We start from the raw sequence: 21,657 nt of genomic DNA, 5'->3' as shown, positions 1-21,657 counted from the left end.
AGAATGAGTGAAAAAGCAAGTAGGGGAACAGAAGTAGAGGTATGGCAGAAAATACACAAGGAAGCCATCTGACCTGTTAACAGAAGGTAAGGAATTAAAATCAGATACTAAGCCAGGAAAAAGAAATGCAGGAATATGTGTTCCTCATGATGTCTGGGCCAGAGGGAGAAATAGTCACTTAGCTCATAAATGCAACTGTACCTCTGACTCACTGCACCTACTTAACTGTGAATATGAAACTGCAATCTCAATGTGTTCTGGTTGCATCCCATCAGTTCCCAGCAAAGTGGTGTTCCAAATGTTGAACGTGATCTCCAAAGAAGATCATTGCTATTAAAATTTGTGTTTGACAAAAGAGGGAAAAGAGCAGCATGATGGAACAGCTGGGTTCTTGAGTTTGCCTGGCTCACTTGAGAAGCTGCTCCCCTTCACTCATGAAGAGGTAATGTGAGAAGGTTCCTCAAGTGCATATTTGAGGCCATCCAAATGGGACTCCTGTCTTGGAAATACACTAACACTCAATTAGGATGAATAACACAAAATAAGCTGGAATTGTGGGAAGACCATTGCATACAAGAGAATGACTTGCTTTTTTCCTTTACATGACTCTTTTAATCCAAAAAATATGCAAAATTATGTCCAGGAACAAGTGACACAGTATTGCTTTATACACATAAAATGGTGAGACTGAAAAGGACCAGGAGGGCCCAGTTTTTTTGCCTGTGGCTGCAGCAGCAAGCTGTGTTTTGAATGCATGAGAAGGATAATTTTAATTATAGGATAAAAACAAGATTAAAAAAAAACAGTGGAAGCTGAAGCCTGAGAAATTCAAACAGGAATTGGGTGCAGCATTTCACCCGAAGCTGCAGTCTCTTTCATCCCCATAAATGCATGCTGCCCTGGCTATTGGTGCTGGTTAGGCCTTCCCCCCACTGCTTTTTGCTGGCACTGCTTCTCAGATAGCGGTGCAGTGACCTGGAACAGGGAATTTCACGTAGCAAATTCCTCAAAATGATGAGTTTTCAACTGGGATCTGTCCTTATGCAAGCAGTGCTTATGTCAGCATGAAGAAGGCAAGGACAGGGACGAACACATTCATTTTGGTGACTGACTGTACTTTTGTCATGTTAAAGTGTATCTAAACTATACTCAGAGGGCAATAAACTACTGTATCAAAGTACAAAGAAACAGAGTGACATGAAATTAAGTCTTGAAAAATCTGGGCTCTATCCTTAAACTTCTGTATACTGAAGAGTAATTGCATCTTTGGTTTAGAAATGCCCAGCTAGTATTTGCTAGAAAAGCAGTTTAGGGAATATAATGCTTCACTTTCCTTTTCAAATCTTTCTGTTCTTCTAGATTTTTTAAAAATATTCAGACTGAAATAAGATGATAGTCACACATTTTCCATAATGAAAAAGTGAATTGCTATATGAGAAAGAATTATGACACCAACTTAGGAGGAAGTGTCAATCTGCCTGGGGGTAGGAAGGCTCTACAAAGGGATCTTGACAGGCTGAATTGCTGGGCCAATGGGATGAAGTTCAACAAAACTAAGTACTGAATCCTGCACTTTGGCCAGGACAATCATAGGCAATGCTAAAGGCTTGGGGCAAAGTGTGGAAGAAACGCTCTGTCTGTGTCGGTCAACACCCAGTTGAAGATGAGCCAGCAGTGTGCCCAGTTGGCCAAGAAGGCAATGGCTTCCTGGCTTGTACCAGAAATAGTGCTGCCAGCAGGAGTGAAGAAGTGATCATCCCTCCTTACTCAGTACTGTTGAGGCCACACCTCAAGTACTGTGTTCAGTCTGGGGCCTCTCACTACAAGAAAGACGTTGAAGCACTGGAGCGTGTTCAGAGAAGGTCAAGAAAGTTGTGAGGGTTCTGGAGCACAAGTCTTATGGGGAGAGGCTGAGGGAGCTGGGATTTTTCATTCTGGAGAAGACATAGGGGATACCTTATCACTCTCTACAACTACTAAACAACTCAATTCCCTCAGCTGCTCCTCATGTGTCTTGCTTTCCAGTCACTTTACAAATTTTGTTGTTCTTCTCAGAATACATTCAAGAAATTCATTATCCTTCTTGTAGTGAAGGGCCCAATCAGTGAGGATGACAATCTGCACCCGAGACTTATCAGCTCATAAAAATAGTTTCAAATATTTAGAATATGAACAAAAATTCTAGCAAACAAATAAAAAGAGGGATCAATTCTTCTGTAAAGAAAGTTTATAAAGAATTCGTATCAAGAATCTCCACAGGGATGTATGGTGGAAATCCTGGAGGTAACTGGATCCCAGTCACAATTTGTAAGAGTTTGAAATGCTATGAAATAGCCACTTGTCATGGATGTCCCCCAAATTGTGCAGAAGCGTTACTGGAGACAGTCTAGTTGTTTGCTTGCTGTTCTTCCTCCCTTCGGCCTGTAGCAGGAAAACTCAACAATCAAAGGCAAGACACAGAAAAAACATTCTGAAAAGCTTTTAGACATGAAGATGTGGAACAACAGGATAAGATTTTTTGGTTTTATTATTGCTAATGATTAAATTCTCTTTGCAATTGTCCTTAAGTTGGCATTGATCCCGAAATGTATTGTGTGTACTATTTTTGGGGGAAACAACAATTTAGTCATCAGCAGACAGAGGAAGGTAAAGGTAAGAGCCAGAAGTGAGGAAACCAAGAAACTTTCCAAAGACTGTCCTCAATCTGACTTCAATTTCCATTGGCTGCAAACTTTTCTCTGCTTCTTTATGTCTCACAACTTCTCAAATTGTGAAGATGAGGAGGATGTAATGGATTCTCTTGAAGACCTATAAGGTTTGTCTGGACAAGGTGTTAAATAATTTTGTCCAGGCCCTGTTTTTATGATGATAGGTTAGACTGGATGATCTCTGAGGTCCCTCACTCAGGTCTTTCTGTGATTTCTATGGTATCTATGATTTCTAAGAATCACAGTGCAAGACGGCGTCTAGCATTACGTACAACTCTGGAGCCAGTAATAGTGCATTAAAGATTCTGCACTAGACTCTGTGCACTTCTCTCGGTTGTAACATGGGGAAGAGGTTTTCACAGTAGAGGCCATGATCCTGGTAGTACTGTGTGATTTGTAGTTTAATGAAGAGTAGAGTCTTTTCCAGAAGAGCAATTAGCAGTAGCAGGGAAAATTGTGTTATTGTAAACCAGCATTTCTATCTGCTAAGGCGAGTCTGGGAGAGAGCAATTACTGGCTCTGATTTTTCCTGATCATGTAACCTGGGCACATTAAACTCGTGGAAAACAGCTTTGCAACTTCAGAAATGAGCTGGCACTGAGATTGCTGTTGGGATCAATGTGCTAATGCTCTCAGGCCATTCGTACCAACAGGTTGCCTTAATTTTCAGTTTGTTAGAGACATGATTTTAAACATAATCGTTTCCTCTGAATATTCACTGAGGCCCTGGGGTGACATGCTTTCAGACGATTATAGCAGAAATGTCAATAAAAGGGGCAGTGCTGGATAATCATTAGCAGAATGTACTTTTAACTTTGTTCCTTGAGTACGTGGGCTTCTACCCTGGGCAGACTGCAAAGAGTTCGTCTGTCTCCAGAAATTCATCATAGTAGATGAACCTGAAAAGGTTCCCATTAAAACAAAGAATGTATGGAGTCTCCAGCCAAATCCAGAAGCAAATCCAAGTCATGGTCTCTTAGAGATACAAAACATTATGTGCTTTTCTTTCTCATACTTATTTTCTTTCAAGCTACTGATGGAAGTAAGAGCAGAAGCTCTGAAAGGCCTTTTTACGTTTCTGGCCCAATAAGAGAGAGAAAGCAGAATGTAAGCACCATGTGAGAGTTTCAGACAGGTTTTCATTTCAAGAAAGAACCAAAAAGTCTAATCAGATTGAGATGTATATAAATCACGGGGCCTCTGTGCCACCAAGCCTTTTTATTTTGTTTTGTATTTGCTGGGAATCAATTAGAAGTACTTGTTTCTGAGGCAATAATGTTTTTTAGGTCTCTGCAAATATAACTCTTCAACATCCTGACAGATGCCTAAACAGGGATTTGTTTTGATAGCAGTACACTGTGCTAGAGATGAATCAAATGCACAGTGAGAGATGGCTCAGATTGCATTCCTTATGTTGGAAACTGAGTGATGGGCTGAGTCTGAGTCATGCATCCATTCAAGGAATCTCCATATCCACAAGCAGTAGGTGATTATTACCATCTTCATAATCTCTTACAACAATCATGACTGCTTAAGAACAGAGGCATGGAAGATTTCTGTTTTTCCTCTTGAAAATGAACATCATTTTTCATGCCTTTAATTCAATTAATATTTTCCCATCTCCAGGTTTTCACTGTTCAACATTTTCTGATTTCAGAGATCTGTCAGTAGAAGGTAATGAAAATGTAAGTAATCCAGGGGTGTGTGGGTGGGAAATAAACTTTGTTATTAAGTTAAAAATCACAGCTTGAGGTCTGGGTGCACTTCCAGAGGTAATTCATTTGGTAAATCAACCAATTTGTCCTATCATCAAACTGTCATTTCTGAGCAGTGCTGCACCAGGTCCCTGCCAGGGACTATTACACAAGCCATTATTATTTCAGCCCCATTAGCTTACAGGATACACCTCTTTGCCCAAGCAAAGATGCTAATCAGCTTCACCTTGAAACAGAAAATTCATCCTGTTGTTTCTGATGCGGCTTCCTGGATCATTACTAAATATCAATTCAAATTGTAGAGCAAAGAGCAGAGCATTACACTTATCAAAGGGCAAGATAACTCGATCCTTTCTTCACTAGGCCATGGTGGCAAGTAATGAAGACAAACTTGTGACCAGAACTACAGCTTCTATCTCGTATGACTAAATAAGCATCCATCAGCAGATTCACAAAGCTGAAGAAAGGCATTCTTACTTCTAGTCATGAATGGGCTGCGTGAGATTTGAGTAGATTATCTGAGACCTGACACAGCCTGAGATTTCAGTTCATTTCCTTCTTTTGACTGTGAATCTGAGTCAGGCAATTAAATTATACAGGGACTATCAGCCAATAGGAAACAGCTGCAGAGACTGGTTTGCAAGAGAAGTCTGATACATAGACACTATATCCCTATGTGTAGAAGTAAGTTAAATATCTGATTATGAAGGCTTGGTGACACGTGCAATATTCATCTATTCTTTTTTGCTCTGTTACATATGGAAAGAAGGTGACTGCAACCTAGGGTATGTATTAGGAAAGATTCTTGGCCCATACTGATTCCCAGAGGCCCAGGCACTGCTTGGAAGACCACATAACAGGGCAGAAAACAGTCTCCGTTCTTGGGAATGTGTTTACTAATATGGACCTAACCTCAAAAATAAATACCCTTGATTAATTTATTTTACAATCCCTTGGGAAATTTATCGACAAGAATATTTCAAATATTTCAAGGTATGCACTGATCCTCTGATCATTCTCAGGCAGTGTTAAGAATTGTGAATATTGTGTTTCTTGCTCCCAGAACTGTGAAATGTTTGTTAAAGTATATTAATGATGGTGTTATCCAATTGTCTCTTGAATACTGACAGGCATAGGACATCAATCACTTCTCTAGGAAGCCAGTTCCAGTGTTTGACCTCTCTCCCTAACATCCAGTCTCAATCTCCCCTTCCTCAAACATTAAGTTTGAAGAAAATGATGCATTTTTCAAACATCAGCAAGCGTCTCTGTCCTGCTGTCCTGGAAAGGGTTATTGCAGCAGCACTCCAGCAGATGGCTGACTTCTGTCATGAATAAAATTTGCCCAAGGAAAACGTATCATGCAGCAGCATGTTTGCAGAAAGAGCAGAGATTTATTTCCTTTGGCTGTTGATTAATACAGCTGATCTTTTTCCACTTTGGACTTGGTAATGATGCTAAAAATAAAAACAGCTCTGTGCAGTTCAAGGAAGACAAATATGACATAGCAAAGTAAAATGCTGACATAAAAAGAGTAATAATGTCCACCCCCCAAAATCACTGAAATCCATTTCTGGTTTAACTCTCATTTAAAAACAAAAACAAAAACAAAAAAACCCCAACCAAACAACAACAACAACAACAAAAATTGACAATGCTTTAGCATTTAGTATTTAATGCTTTTATTCTGGATAGATTCTCTTTGGGTCATGTTAAATTGTCAGTTTCCTTCCCTAGAACCTAAGGGAAACCTGCATGCATTTAAGCAAACAGATCTGATCTGTCTTGGTGGGAGTATGAAAGATGAAACAAAAGAAGGCAGATGAAGGGATCTGGTGGTGCTTGAGTCTTCAAAACTGTCAATCAGAGCACACCCAGGAGGAAAGAAGGAAATCTTCATTATTGGAAACTGTTGGACTCACATTGTTTCATACAGAAACATGGTCTGAAATCTTCCAGTTTCCAGTCTCATTACATGCAAAAGTATTTAAATCCTAGTTCTTCCAACTTTCCAATGGGGGAAAATCTGTAGTTTAAGTGTTACAAACAACAGACATGGAAATTTACCCAGTACTGATGCACTGGTATTGTCACTGCCATCTGTGCAATAGCTAAGTTGACAGAAATAATGAGTTTTGCCACTGTATTCACTAGAGGGATGAAATTATTGCCAGGGAGCCACAACTGCAGGGTGAATATTACGACATAGTGAATCACAGGAAACAAGGCTAAAGGGACTTTCATGGTCTGTCACCTCATCTATGTTCCCGGCACGCACAAAACTATCCTAAATGCATTTGGTTTGTTAGTTATTTTTTTAATCTCAGATGAACAAACAAGAAAAATTCACTGCAAACATTCCAAGAATAGAGATTCCCTACCTATTCCATTATTTCTATAGCTTTGTGAGCATTCATCTTTCCTCTGGCAATTGATCTCCCTAAATGCAACTGGAGTCTATTGTTTGTTGACCTAACCCAGATGGCTATGCAGAAATATCTACTACCCTTCTCATTCCAGCAACCTTCTGCATATTTCTGGGCTTCTGCCATCTTCACCCTCAATTTCCTCTTTACTAGGCTAAACTATCCACTCCTTTCAATCTGTTTATCTTAGGTCATGTTTTCTTGACTTCTGTGCACTCATAAAACTCTATGCATACTGTCCAGTTTGGCCATTTCATTCCTGTAATGTGGGGCCTGAACAGAGTTCCAAATAACTAGTATTTAAGACTATTGGATGAGCATTTTTAGATCTGCAAATGAATGCACCTGTTCTGCCATATGGCTGTTGTCAGTTCTGCATGTGCCTGTCTTTTTTTGTTAGTGTAATGCCCTCTCCAGGTGAAAAGGTGAAGGGATTAAACATATTTGCCTGTATTCTAAATAACTATACTGGAATTTATACTTGGAATGTGAACCAGTCCATAAAAGTACTGCATTTCAAAGGTCCTCTTTCACATCCCATCTGTGCCAAGGGAACAAACAGAGCCATAGGTCATCCAGGACAGTATTTTCTGTCTGACAGTTGTCATCATTGATATTTAAAGAGGGTACCATTAACCTCACAGGAGATCATTGTGGGATACTGTGGCTGTGGGAAAGTGTTTCATTCCAATGACAAAAAGACTGGCTAGTGCCAGATCCATAGTTTATGCATTCTTTTAAAAGTATGATATAATCCTCACTCATGAAGCTTGTCCCAGTTCTCAGACTGCTAAATTCTTGGGTATACCAATCTATCACAGCATCTTAAATGAAGGTATTAACCTTCATGAGAAAGTAATGAATTAGCAGTTAGAGGGAAAGTGATGTAATGGTACCTTCTGACTACCACTGGCTTTTGGTGAGGCCCAGTGTGATATTCTCAGATATAGACAATGAGCAAAAGATGACATGTGAATGACATTGGAAACTCCTAAATGTACTCAGATTGAGTGGAAATGATTAGACTCCTACCAGAGTCTCTACCAAATCCACAATTACTGAGTTATCTTCAGTAAAGCCTTGAGTGTTGGAAAAGAGGCAGCAGTAAAATGTACAGTTAACACCATGATAATGGAAAAAAAGCTGAGGATATATTATTTATCATTATTCGTGTTTGTTTATGAATAGAAGAATATGTGCAGTTGCTGACATCACACTTTAATTAGAATAATTAGATAGGTATGAGCAAAAATAAGGTCATGTATGTCTTCCAATTTCTTAGCTGTGTTCAGTGATCAGGACTGATTTTTGTATGTGATATAAACCACAATTTTTGCTACCAAAAAAGGGTCCAGACCTGTCCAATCTAGAGATTGAGAAAAGTGCTTTCCTTCATGCATTTAACAGAGCATTCAGGGGTGTATTCACTCATGAAACCCATACCTGAAGATCAGATATTTTTTATATGCAAAGTGTAGTTAAGTGAACTTGATGTAATTGTATTGTATTGTATTGTATTGTATTGTATTGTATTGTATTGTATTGTATTGTATTTATTTATTTATTGTGGAGTCTGAAACAAAGATCAGATTGATTCTCAAAATTTTCATCACAAATCACAAAAATCAGCTTTTAGCAAAGCACCTGCAAGTTAGATTTTTCACATTCAAATTTCAGGGAATTTTAGAAGAAAAAATATATAATTTTCAATGGAAAATATTTTTAGTAAATCTCTTTACCTTACATTTCAGCTGAGGTTTTCCTTCCTGGATTTATTATTTCTACATCTTTATTTCTTAAGGGATTGAATCACATTCCTGTCTGTGGGACAAAATGTGAAAGACTAATCCAGAAAACCATTGCTGTTGTCTTTTCTTGTTGTCTATTTATCATCCTCCAGGATTTACTGGATTTGTTTCACTATATGCTTTATTTCCCTGTGACATCAACTAGCTTCCCTTGGTCACTGAATTGGTTAATCTTGTCATAAAAGGAAATAAAGGCAGTTAAACAGAACTTTCCCCTCATGAACTCATGTTGGCTGTGACCACTGACTGAATTGTCTTTCCGGTGTTTTTCAGTAACTCCCAGAATAATATTCTCTGTAATTTTACCAGGCACTGAAGTGAGACTGACAGGGCTCTGTAATTGGTTGGAATGATCGGTTTGAAAGCAAAAGCTTAAAAGAGATGTGATGTGCAGGACTGCCAATTAAGGGTAGGTCTATGTTTGCACTCAGGCTATCCTTACCTATTTTTTACATTGTATATTGTGACTTGAACTTTGAAAGAAGATTGATCAGCATGAGTCCCAGAGCTGACATTTGCATCTCCAGGCTGCTAGGACAAAGTCAACGTCTGTTGTTACCTTACACAGTGCAGAAAAAGCTGAGATATATGTGAAGATGCTCAGGACAAGTCCTTCAGTAAACATTTCAGGAGATCTAAAAATCTCTGCTTGAGAGATTTCATGGACAACATAGCAAAGAATTGTCCAAAGAAAGCGCGAAAGCTAGTGAAGGATCTGGAGCATAAGTTTTAGGAGGAATGGCTGAACAAATTGGAATTGTTCAATCTGGAGAAGGGGAATGTCAGGGAGTACCTTACTGCTTTCTACAGCTACTTGAAAGGAGGTTGTATCAAAGTGCGGATTGGCTGCTTATCCCAGGTAACTGGTGGTAGGATGAGATGTAATGGCCTTAAGTTGTACCAGGGGAGGTTCAGGCTAGATGTTAAGAGAAATTTCTTCTCAAAAGGAGTGATAAGACATTGGAACAGGCTGTCCAGGGAAGTGGTAGAGCCACCGTCTCTGGAGTTGTTCAAGAAAAGGGCAGATGTGGCACTGAGGGACATGGCATAGTGGGAATGGGATGATGCTTGGACTAGATGATAGAGGCCTTTTCCAACCTTAATAATTCTGCGATGATTCTATGAAAGAACTACAAAATATTTTGCATGCTTGAGCCTGGGTCTTCCTGAGCAGAATGCAGGCAATATATTCCAAGTTATGAGCAGCCAATGAGAGGACTAAAGCCAGCAGTGTGAGGAAAGTGCAACTGCCTCAATATGCAAAAGCATGCTCTTGCATGAACCTTGTAAAGCAGAGAAGTATTTCAGGGTGCAAAAAGCTGCTGTAATGGAGGTAGTGCATATTTTCTTTTGTCATCACTGAGTAATGCGAAAAAAGCAAACTTCATAACTTCAATGAGCATGGAAATTTAGAAAAATCTGCAGGGGATATTATGGGAATTCCTCCATGAGAAGAGCTCATGAACAATGTAAATAAACACTTGTCAGAAAATGACCTAGGTAAACTACATCCTGCTTCAATGCAGGTTGAAAAGAGAGCACTTTACACTCCATTGCAGCCTCAGTTTTGATGCCTCTCTGTTATGGAGGGCGAAGTCGAGCTTAATGTAGTACAAATTATCACACTAACCAAAAGAGCATGACTTCATAATTCACTTGCTAAACATACAGACCTTTGTCTTTTTGCTTTGAATATCACATCTGCTTTTTTGAACCTGCATTTCTAGGAAAAGATCTTCAGTGATTTTGGCAGGATGCAAAGCTTTCCCTTAAGAGCAGAATTATATGTGAAATTTGACAAACAAATTCTATTTTAAATGAATGTAATTGTCCCAGAACACAAATGTACTTGGTCAATAAAAACTGGAAGCTGTTGCCAGTCTTTCGGTGTCCCCTTCTACTGCAAGTGATAGTCTTTTGTTTTTGTTACAGCTTCCTGCAGAGCGCTGCACAGTGCACGGCTTCACAGTGGACAGAGGTCACCAATGGAGTGTGAGATCTTATCCTAGAAAAAGAGCTGAGTAACAAGAAGAAAAAGCCCTCTAATAGTATTAAATCCTTCATGTTAGTAAAGACAGAAGCCAAATGCACACAGTGACAAAAAGACTTAATGACATTAAAGGACTAAAAGAGCAAGTGAAATTTCTTATAGCTAGATATAAAAGGACACAAGAGAAACCATTCCTAAATATATACACACAGCAATGAAATTTGAACCAATTATTAGAAAAAGGTCATGGAATTATGTTAGTTAGATCTATGAAATATTTAATAGCAGTCAAAGGGAAAAGTGTGTCACAATTATCAGGAGAAGCACAGAGAGCAAAACAATAAGCAATAGGCCACCTGATATATCCTGGTATGACCAAATGTTGAGTATCGAGTCTCATTCTTATTGCTTCTCAAAGAAATCCTTATATTAATATGGATAAACTGGAAATTTAAGATTTATGTTGAAAACTGTCAGGAATAGTTAAATGTTTGAGAAGTTCATAATATGAAGGGCAAGCAAATGAAGTAGAATTCTTCAGCATTCAAGAAAAGAAGACTTAAGAGGACTATGACAGAGGTTTGAATGATATGGAGGTGTTGATCAAGGAATGGTTGTACTCTTGTCTAGTGAATGTACAAAGGGCCATCCAACAAAATGATAAATTGGTTCTTTGAACAGTATGGTTTAGATCTGAAACTTCCTTCAGGAAGAGTTTGCATGGGTTCCAAACAGGACTGTGTATTTCATAAACAAGAAATCCACTGAAAGAAAAGTTGACAGATACCAACCTTTCATCTGGAAACCCACTAAACTACAAATTACTGGAGCAAGGGAGATTATTCTAGGTGAGCTTCATTGTCTATTTGCCCAGTTTTTCCTCTATGTTTGTCTCACTGATTAATAGTGGAGACAAGATAAGGGTGCAACTTTGGTCTGACTCAGTATAGCTCTTCTGTTCGTGTAATTTCTAAAATGTGTGCATTATCCCACAATCTTCATAATGCATCCAGTAAAATCATCCTCCTGGTTAGCCACTCCGGCAAGTGACAAGACCATCCTGCCCTAGGCAGCCTAATAGGCACTTTGTGAAATTCAATCGTCTTTAGTATTCCTGCAGAGCCCTCACAACTTTTTCTCTTCTGAATTTTTCCATCTGTTCATATTTTACATTATGTCTGAAGGCCAAACTTGCAGTCCCTTGCATCTCACAACAGAATCTGGATCAGCTGTGTGTTGTATTACATGCAAAGAATAATCTTCAAAGTTACTTTCCTCCCCAGTTTCACATCATCTCATCCCATTTTTGCTGATTGGACAAACCTTGTCTTCAGTTTTCTCTTCTCAAAAACCTCTGTTTTGTTTTTTTTTTCTCATGCCTCTCTTCAAACGATCTGTGAGTTTGTGTGTAAATATTTTTTAGCAGGATCAAAAGAAATACAATCAACTCTTTAATAAAAAAAAAAAAAGGATTTTATATTCCTATATTTTTTCACCACTTTGTTCTGGTTGCATTTATTTTTTGTTGCAATTGCTGACACTGATTTTTCTTTATATGTTGAAATCCACTGGAAAGGAAAAAAAATCTCCATCTAATAAATACACTATAAATGAAATATAAAAGTGTCTATGTAATAAATTCATAAATTATTTGCCTTTGAACTCTTCACCAGCTCTGCACCCTCTAACATATCTTCCCAGACTAATTGTAATATTTTAAACCTTGACAAAACTTCAGGCAGTTATCATTTAAAATAAGTTATCTTGTCTGAGAATATCAACTTCATCTCTCAGCCTTATTCCTTAAAAATTTCCTTCTGTGTTTGCTTTGGCTTGAGGCCATAAATAAGCCAGATTCCATCTGGATCATTATTTTTATCTTCTGTATATAAAAATCTACAGAACTTTGCTTTCTGGAAATCACGGAATAAGAAATTTGAGTTTATATTTGGATAAAATGAGATTTTTGTCTCCCAGTGGGATATAAAAAGTGACTTACAGACCTAAAAAGTAGCAAAATATGAAATAATTCACATTGGAAAGTTATTTCTGCATTGAGAATTTTGTACTGAAATTATATGGAAAAAGTGCTTTAGAAATATTTTTGGTCTTTTAAAATGGCTTCAAAAGACATTGATGTGGGTTGAATCTATGGCTGATAGGATATGCAACATCAACTTCCAATCCTTAAGCATACTAAATGACAGGCTAATATAGTGCAAAAACAGAGGTATGATTAGGACATAATTAGGATTTCCAGCTCCTTTGAATTTTAATAATAGCCTGGTATTTCTTTTGTGTATGATACACACAGTCTCTTACATCTGATTTACTGCTTTCATACTCCCTTAAGTTCACTTACATATTCTCTAATGTGGTTCCAGAATTAAGCTAGGATGCTCAGTACATGAACAAATTCTACTGATAAGGAGCTGTTGCAAGATACAACAACCAGAAAAAGCTGGAGAGGAAACCATTTCAGATCAATCCTTTGTAGAGGATATTTCAGTATAATAAAGGGCATGGTGCTGAGTAAGATATCAGAATAAACCTATTTTCTTATAGGTACTGTTTCAGGTTCATGAGTGACTACAAGGGCATGAAGCTGCTTTCTTGCTTTATTCAAACTGTGGGTCAAGACATCTTGCATCTACATCACTGCCCTTAACTCTAGTGTCAAAATCTTCTAAATCTTTTTAATAGAATTAACCTGCTCTCTCAATCTGCATTAATTCTCAAGAAGAGGATGAAAAAATTCCTCTCCTCATATTTAAAGATGAACTAAAACCCTAATGTTTTAGTGAATATATTCAACATACAGTCCTGCTCTGGGTGTATGCAATGCCACTAAGCACTTTCTTTTTAAAATGAATTAGGACTTTGAAATTCCAGATTCTTTGCTTGTTTTGTGGCTTCTGAGATGTAGGTGGAAGAGAGGAACAGATCTCACTATCTTAGTAGAAACAGAGATACTGTACTGTACTGTACTGCTGAAAGTTTTACTTTCAGCAACCAATAAGAGAATGCTGTGCTGTTTGATGTGATCCAGCCTGGCTCCACCAAATCCCAAGAGGCACTGGTGTAGACTTACCATACTACAAGGAAATATAAAGTGTACTCCACACGAATCCTTGAACAGTTGTTCAGTAAAAAGGAAGAAGAATTGGTCAATGCTGCTCCCTCAGGCAAGATCCATTTTCAGTTCACTGGCTATTTCTGCAGGTCATCACAGGCATTTTCAGAAGCAGTGATCAACTGTATCAGTATAATTAAATGTGTCCCATTTTAAGTTTTATATCTCCTTGTTCTAGAACTTAACATCACAGAAGATTATGACCCACTGATGGAAAGCAGAAATACAGCATATAATTTTAGAACTGTACTGTCCTCTACGATCAATGATATGATTTAGAGAGTCGTAGAATCATTAAGGTTGGAAAAGACCTCCAAGATCATCTGGTCCAACTGTCCAGCAACCACCAATATTTCCGCACTAAACCATGTCCCCCAGTACAACATCTAAATGTTTCTTGAACACCTCCAGAGATGGTGACTCAACTGCCTCCCTGGGCTGTCTGTTCAAGTGCCTGACCACTCTTGGGTAAGGAATTTTTCCTAACATCTAATCTGAACCTTTTTTGGAGCAACTCAAGGCCATTCCCTGTTGTCCTAGTGCTAATTATGTGGGGGAAGAGGCCGACTTCCACCTCACCATATCCTTCTTTCGGGGAGTTTTAGAGACCAATATGAAGTTATTAAATTACCAGTAGTCTTAATTTTCAATAATTAAGTCACCAAATTATATTTGGTTATCTTTGATATTCATATAGCTAACTGGAACCAATTTGTTTTTCTTTTTTTACATTGCTTTTTCAGACTATTGTGGAAGGAGCTGTAAGTTTAACCACATATATTATATATGCTGAACTTTGTTCCACTATGCATTCTGTTTATGTGTCAGCCTAGTGAGCTGCTTCGAAAAGCGATGTTTTACTAAAATGAATTCTAAGAGTTTGGATTATCTAGAATTGAATTTTCATTCCCAAATTACAAAGAAAATACAAATGGGTCTTACTAAATATTGCATATAGGACTTGATATAGGTACAGGTTATCTTAATGTATCAAATTAAGAGCTGTATGTTTATAAAGACGTTTTGTGAATGCAGAGTTACTGGAGAGATGGTGCAGTATTTGTCGATCATTAGGTGAAGCAGAAAACAAGAAATACTTATGAAGAATATAGCAGGAATAATGATTTTTGTGGCTTATCATTTTTCTTACAGCTGCTTTATATTAAATAGGATGTAGATGTATCAGGATTTATCAATATGGATATTAATAGTATATAGCTCAACTAAAGAATGATTTCTCTAAAGACAAGGCAATAAATTCTGACAGTCTTAGCTAGTGATGGTTCATTTTTTTCTTATTTTGCTGCTATTTCTCTTTAATCTTTAAGGATTTATTCCAAAAAGTATTGTAGAATTAATGGAATTTTTATTTGGTGTTATATTAACTCTGTGAGTCTTTTCAATAAACTGTGCGGATTTCATAATTCATGACTCTGTAACTTTCAGTACTGGATGAAGTGCTGAAGCAGTGCTCACCAAACAGAAATTATTTATGGATCAGGATTTGGGAATTATAAATCCTGCAATTTATTGACAACAAAGTAAGATAACAAGAAATAAGTCTGAAATATCATGATGTCTTGACACATGTACCATATAAAACTCAAACTAAATTGTGACATTAGCACAACAGCATGACAGAGCACACAATGCACAACATGAGATGGCACATAAACTCTACTGCAGAATTTAATATTTTTCTTTCATTGTCTTTAATAGCTTTTGGTGTAAAAAATTCTATACTGCAGGAGAGCAAAAAAAATCTACTTTTCTTGTATTTTTAACTGAGATCATTTGAATCCATTTCATGCCTTGAAATGTAAACCATTTGGGACTATAACACATAACGAGTGCAGGATAATGCATATAGAAGTATAAAAGGCACAAGAGTGTTCCCCAGAGATATAAATCCTTCTTTCCTAGGGGCTTAGGAATCACCAACACGCAGCTACTAATCTGAGCCTTGCCATCACCACAATTCTCAGGAAATTTGTAAAAGAAGGACAGTTTTATCTGTGATCAGACAAAGTAGTAGTTTCAGGCAGTTAAGGCCCTGTGATTTGAGGCCTGTGCATCTCCTGGGAGTGAACTATTGTGGGACGCATTGCCACAAGTTTGGAAGCAGTATTTATATGGATACAAATGCGGCTGGTCTGATTTACTGAAGAAAGCACTGCGCCGCTGGAGTCATACACCACATCTTTGTGAAATCCTTCTACCACGGTCACTGACTGAGAAGTTATTCTGGGGGAGCACCATGAAATGATTACTGTTTTCTTAGCCACCTGCTGAGGCATCCATTCCTGAGGATAAGATATCAGCTTTGCAGACCTTCCTGACCTGCTCCAGCCGTGTTCCTAACCCCAGGGTGAAAATGGAAATCAAAGGCTCATGATCAGAACAGAAAGAATTGCAAAATTTAGATAAATCAAAGCATAAATCCATGCAACATTTATCACAGTTCTCTGAGCTGCTGGTACGGTGTTGCTTCCAACAGAAAATAATACAGAAATAGTAAAGTACAAAATAAGAGTGCATCTTGAGTTACCATCTATGTATTATTGAAAGACTGCATGTTTCTCCCACGATCACTGGAGAAAAAATACCTGCAAAGATACTTTTCACAGGAAATGTTTTACCTTCTGTTAATTATTTTAATACAATGTAAGGAGAAGCAAAACTTTAACAACTGATTTTTCTTGAGGTATGTTTTCATGATTATTATATGCAGTAGCTGAAAAGCTAAGTGTTGGAAAACATTTATATACATACTGTGACATTGTCAAAGACAAAGTGAGGATCTTAGGTTTTCTTCACCATATGCAAAACTCATTTTGATGCGTCCTTCGATTCAGTCTCTTAGAGCTGATTGAACTACTGTGCTCGTGCAAATCTTCCTTTGCTGTAAGCGCCACCAAATTCTTGGGAATCTCCAGATTTGTGCAGAAAGTCACCAGTACCCCAGTACTTTTCACATAAGGTGAAGATAATGTTCAATGAAACATTAGGTTGAAAGATGAAGTAGCCTGAAGAAAAAGGAATGCAGACTGTTGGCATAGATATTTTATCACTCTGTCATGGGAAAAGTTTTCAGGTTTTTTTTTTACTTCATCCTAGAAGAGAGCAACTCCTTATCATTCTGCTTTTTTCTCATGTTGTATGTGAATTCTGGAATGGGAACAGTCTGAGACAGATGTTTCCTTCCCAGGCTTACAGATACACATGCAGAATTAGCTATTGTATGTATTATTTTCTGTGTTTGTGAAATAATGAAAAAAGAAATAGTGGTAGAGCAGTGAATAAACTGCACAACCACTCCAGAAGCCATGTAGAAGTTAAGCACATTGTGGGTTTCACTTTCTGCATTCACTTGCAGGTATTTTCTTTCTTACCTCTGAAAAGGTTTTTATAGCAAGCTATGCCTGAAATGCAATCCTAAAATTTTGAAACAGCCACACCAGGAACACTAACATCACATCCTATTTCGGGAAATATGTACCTAAGTGTTTTGCTGAATCAGACTTTCAATTCTATTGAGGTAATGATCCTTGCAGGAAACCTGTAGGGAACAGTAATGGCAATGATCTTTCTTCATTAGCAAAGTCTTTCCATCCCCACATATCCTTATCTTCTGCACAAAAGTGGAAGCAAATGACAGATGAAATGCCTCTCTTCCAGATGCAATTGGTCAGACAGGATGACCGTGAACTGGTCTTAATAATGTTCAAAGGATAACATTCCTGTGCCTTGTCTCATTGGCAGTAGCAGCGATGGTGTTGAGGTGAGTGAAAATAATATCTGTCACTGGCAAAAGGGCTTACAGAAACACCAGGGATCTGCCACAGTAGGCATGAGACAGAAAACCAAAGTGACTTCAAATAATCTATGTATGTCAAAAGATTTTTTGGCTGTACAGGCATTGGAGAGAAGGTGCAATGTGCGAAGGGGAGCTTTGTTTTCCTGGAGGCATTACACCAAGAGAAGCCTTCAGAGATACACAGTACACCACTGTGTCATACCAAGTGGGCACCATACACATACCATATATAAAACTGAGGGGAGTGGCTGACTCATCAGGGCTGCACAGCCATCCAGAAAGACCTCAACATGCTGGAGAGGTGGGCTGACTAGAACCTCATGGAGTTCAGCAAGAAGTACAGAGTGTTGCACCTGGGAGGGAACAACCACAGGCACCAAGTGCTGGTGGACACCAAGTTGAACATGAGCCAGCAAAGTACCCTTGGAGAAAAGTTAATAATGTTCTTGGCTGCATTAGGCAAAGTACTGCCAGCAGTTCAAGAGAGGTGATCCTTCCCCTCTGCTCAGTATTGGTGAGGCTGCACCTGGAGCAGTGTGTCCAATTCTGGGCTCCCTAGTACCAGAGAGATGTGGACATACTAGAAAGAGTCTAATGTAGGACCACCAAGATAATAACAAGATTGGAGCACCTTTCCTCTGAGAGAGCTGGAACTGTTTAGCCCAGAGAGGAGGAGGCTCAGGGAGATCTCTTCAGTGTGTACAAACACCTGAAGGGAGGTCACAAAGAAGTTGGAGCCATGCTGTCATGGTTTTGTGATTTTTGGCTTTCAGTATTCCACATCATAACGTCATGTGGGACACTGGGACTTTAACTGTTAATGCTCAAGTCCTGGGTACCTGCCCTGAAGAGAAGAAGAACTACATTCCCCAGGGGACCTTGCGGTCAGGGAGAGGAGGTTTAACTCCTGCAAGGTCACCTGATGTGCTTTTTCTCACCTGCCCTTCGTCGTGGGCGCTGCTCCAGCCACCCTGCTGCTCAACTGGACTGCGCATCTCACCTCAGCGTTGTGGTGAGGCCTATCCACCTTTTGGACATTCTCTCTCTCATTATATTTGATTTATTAGCTTCAATTCTGATTATATTGTATTATAGTGTGTTATCATGCATTCCGATAATATACTTAGTAAATTAGTTTGTTTCTCCTCAGATCGGTGCCGCTGTTTTAATTATTTTGGGGTCCCCTGTTTCCTTTTTTTCCGGAGGCGCGGATCTGCGGATCCCTGCGCCCCGCTCGTCACGGAACCAGGCCGAACCAGCCCGTAAACCGTTGACACATGCTTTCCTCAGTGATGTCCAGGGCCAGAACAAGAGGCAGCGTGCCCAAAGAGGAACACAGGAAGTTCCATATAATCATCAGGAAGCATTTCTGTGCTGTGTGGGTGATGGAGCACTGGCTAAGGTTGCCCAGAGATGGTAGAGTCTTCTCCTTGGACACCTTCAAAGGTGGCCTGGACTTGGGTCTGGGCATCCTGCTCTGAGTGTCCCGCTTGAGGATGTAGCAGATAAAAACAGAGCTCCCATACAACCTCAACTATTCTGGTATTCTGTAATATATTCTGCCATGTGAAACTCTGATTCTTTACTACAGCAATTGGTCACAAAGCCTTAGAGATCTCAATCTTCCTCAATTGTGTTAGCTTATAACTCATGGCAATTACTAGTGTGAGCCCTATGAGACATTGACATAAAAGTGTGAGAATCTAAACAAAAAATAGCATCTAATTCAGTTCAGCTTACCACTTACCAGCAACTGCTATGGTAGTGCTAAAATAATTTATCATAGTGGGACAGCTTGATGCTAAATTTGGGCCTTTTTTTTTTTCTTGAAACCCTTGGAAATACATGTGTTTCTTTTAATAAATTGAAATTACATAGACACATACATACATTTGCTAAGTGAATATATATGTATATAATGTATACATAAATATTTCAATGAATATTGAAATATGATGTGGGGGGATAAACTGAATTTGGTCAAAGATTTTTCTTTGTAAAGTTGAAAACTTTGTGGAGGGGTTCCTGTGGTGTTCCTTCTGCTTCAAAGTGAGCAGTAACGTAACAGAAATCATCAACGCTTCCACATGTGCTTCTACAATCTAGAAGGCAGAGTAAATAAAATAAGACTGTGGTCTGCCAAGAGAAGTGTCACCAACTCATGGTCGAGCTGAGCTGTCTCAACCAACTTTATACTCAAGACCTCAGTCCCACAGTGGGAAATATTAGCAGTTGTATTTTGAGCAGCTCTGTGAGCTAATGATATAGATCTGTGTGTGAGATGGGCCCAGATGAACTTCATGGGGTTCAACAAAGCCAAGTGTAAGGGCTTGCACCTGGGTCAAGGCAACCCCGGCTATCAGTACAAACTGGGGGATAAAAGATTGAGCACAGCCCTGATAAAAAAGGACCTGGGGGTACTGATGGATGGAAAGCTGGACATGAGCCAGCAATGTGCCACTGCAGCCTAGAAAGTTAACTGTATCCTGAGCTGCATCAAAAGGAGTGTGGCCAGCAGGGCAAGGGAGGTGATTCTGCCCCTCTACTCTGCTGAGGCCTCACCTGGAGTACTGCATCCTGATGTGGGGTCCTCAGTACAGGAGAAACGCGGTCCTGTTGGAGCACATATGGAGGAGGGACACAAAAATGACCCAAGGGATGGAACACGTCTCCTGTGAGGACAGACTGAGAGAGCTGGGGCTGTTCAGCCTGGAGAAGAGAAGGTTCCAGGGAAACCTGAGAATGGCATTTTAGTATCTAAAAGGGAGCTAAAGGAAAGAAGGGAACAGACTCTTTTAATAGCGTCTGCGGTAATGGGACACAGGAAAATGTTTCCAAACTAAGAGGGAAGATTTAGATTGGATATAGTGAAAAAGTTTTTTACAGTAAGTGTACTGAAGCACTGGCACAGGTTGCCCAGAGATGTAGTGGATACCCCATCCATGGGGACATTCAAGGTCAGGCAGGATGGGACTCTGAGCACCCTGATGTAGCTGTGGGTGTCCCTGTTCCCTGCAGGGGAGTTGGACTAGAAGACCTTCACGGGTCCCTTCCAACTTAAAAGATCCTATGATTTCAGTACTACAGAGTTGTTGCTGCTTCTGCTAAACGTTCCCAGTGGTTATCCTTAAGGCAAAAAAAATCTGTGTTCTGATGCTTGCTGCTCTGATGCTGCTGGAGGAGGGATGAATAAACGCGTCTGGAGAAAGGATGAAGGACTGTTGGCTCCAGTACCCAAGTCTGCAATTCAATCAGAAATATTCCAGCAGAGGGCTTTTTATATAGATACTGAGATGACGGAGGGGTAAAAGCAGAAGCCACCTGTTCACCGATCCAGAAAGGGCATTTCCTTCTCTTAGCAGACTCTCTGGGGACACATCTCTCAGCCAGGAGATGCCTTCCCTGGAGACTTTTCTCTTCTCCTCCTTGAGGATAGGAGCTCAGCATGCCCCACACACCCCTTGGTCATATACCCCCAGTGCCCGTTCCTCTGACGTCCCTCTCAGCCCCAAAAACCCTCAGCCCCATCCGCAAGTCCCCTCGACTCTCTCAGCCTCCACTCCCCCTCCCCAAGCCTCACCCCCGTTCTCAGGCCACCCCACCCCCCAACCACTCCCGGCCGGCGGCGGGGCCCACAGCCCTCCCCGCCCCACGCCTTCCCCACCCCTCGCTGCTTAAACCCCGCTCCTGCCCGCCCCGTCCCTCTCCTGCCTCAGCGCCCGGCCCGGCCCGGCCCGGCTCGCTCCCTCCCTCCCGCCGGGTCCCGCTGCCGCCCGGCCCTGCCCGCGCTGCGCCTCGGCTCCGTCCTTGTGCTCTTCGTTCGCCTCCCCTTTTTGCTTTGCTCTCATTTATTTGCTCTTCTCTCCCTCTCTCTCTTTGCTTTCCCTTTAGGGTTTTTGTTTTGTTTTGTTTTGTTTTGTTTTTTTTTTTCCCTTCCCTTTTTTTTTTTGTTTTTTTTTTTTTCTTTGCTTTTTTTTCTTTCCTTTTCCTTTGCTTTTCTTTATTTGCTTGGTTTTCTCACTCTTTCTCACTCTTTCTCACTCTTTCTCACTCTTTCTCA

Source organism: Lagopus leucura, unplaced genomic scaffold (assembly GCF_019238085.1).
Source record: "Lagopus leucura isolate 7727_CA_CO unplaced genomic scaffold, USGS_WTPT01 Super-Scaffold_100002, whole genome shotgun sequence".
Taxonomy (NCBI): domain Eukaryota; kingdom Metazoa; phylum Chordata; class Aves; order Galliformes; family Phasianidae; genus Lagopus; species Lagopus leucura.
The sequence above is the reverse complement of the archived record's forward strand: the minus strand, read 5'-3'. Positions refer to the sequence as shown.